The sequence below is a fragment of the Sinocyclocheilus grahami genome, unplaced genomic scaffold, assembly GCF_001515645.1.
Source record: "Sinocyclocheilus grahami isolate Dianchi unplaced genomic scaffold, SAMN03320097.WGS_v1.1 scaffold490.1, whole genome shotgun sequence".
Taxonomy (NCBI): domain Eukaryota; kingdom Metazoa; phylum Chordata; class Actinopteri; order Cypriniformes; family Cyprinidae; genus Sinocyclocheilus; species Sinocyclocheilus grahami.
Window position 1 is genome coordinate 552,561 of NW_015505669.1, and position 1,184 is coordinate 553,744.

Genomic DNA, 1,184 nt, shown 5'->3' on the forward strand with positions numbered 1-1,184 from the left:
AATGCTGGAACAGCTAGCAATAATTTACTTAGCTGAGGGAGCAACACACCGAGCTCTCAAATGGGAGGGGGGGGGGGCTCGGACCTACAGCATGGAACTGCTAGCAGTAAGTTACCTAGCTGAGGGAGCATAGACCCAGCTGTCAATGAGAGAGGGGGCTCGCACAGCATGATCAAAAAACTCTAGTGAAGGGCCTATGTTCACCTGATGCTGCTGGTTCCGGGTGCTCTGGTAAAAACAGAGAACTCAACTCTCACGTGAGAGGAGAACTCCGAATTCAGAAAGAATAGCGCGCTCATAGGCAACCCTTTGGTAAAAGGGGAGCACTGCTAATATTACCACGAGAGCAGCCCACGGAGCGAACCCAGGCGCTCGATAGGAAGCAGCATGCTCATAGTAACCCTCAATGGTGAGGGGAGCGATACTTCCTAGTGTGTCAAATTAGAGACACACTGGTTGAGCGGAGCCCAAGGTACCGGGTCTAACCAACTTAGAGAAAGGGATCGAAGTTATAACACGTAACCCTTACCGTACAGGATTTCAGAAAGTGCACAAAGTCCACCGGTGATGAGAAAGCCTCCTCTCCATCCATAGTGGTTGAGCAGTACTTGTCCTAATGGAGAAAGAACTGACAGAAATACAGGGCTTCCAGCTGCCGCCAGTCCATTGGCAAGTGGTCTGCGTTGGTCAAAATAAGACCCCAGCATAACCAGTGATGGTTGGAAGTTCAATGCCAGTCCAAGACCTTTAAAGAGACAAAGGCATTATTCATTCAAAATACGGAATTTAACAACCATTAAAGGGGTCATATGATGTGGCTAAAAAGAACATTATTTTGTGTATTTGGTGTAATGAAATGTGTTTATGCGGTTTAAGGTTCAAAAAACACATTATTTTCCACATACTGTACATTATTGTTTCTCCTCTATGCCCCGCCTTTCTGAAACGCGTCGATTTTTACAAAGCTCATCGGTCTGAAAAGCAAGGTGTGCTGTGATTGGCCAGCTATCCAGTGTGTTATGATTGGCCGAATACCTCAAGCGTGTGACGGAAATGTTACGCCCCTCACTATATTGTGATGATGCCCTGTCTGGCTGCAGCGATGATTCAAAAACATGAAAACCCATTATAAACTAGGCATTCGTTGCATCCAGTGGGGACATAATTACAGATTATAATGACTT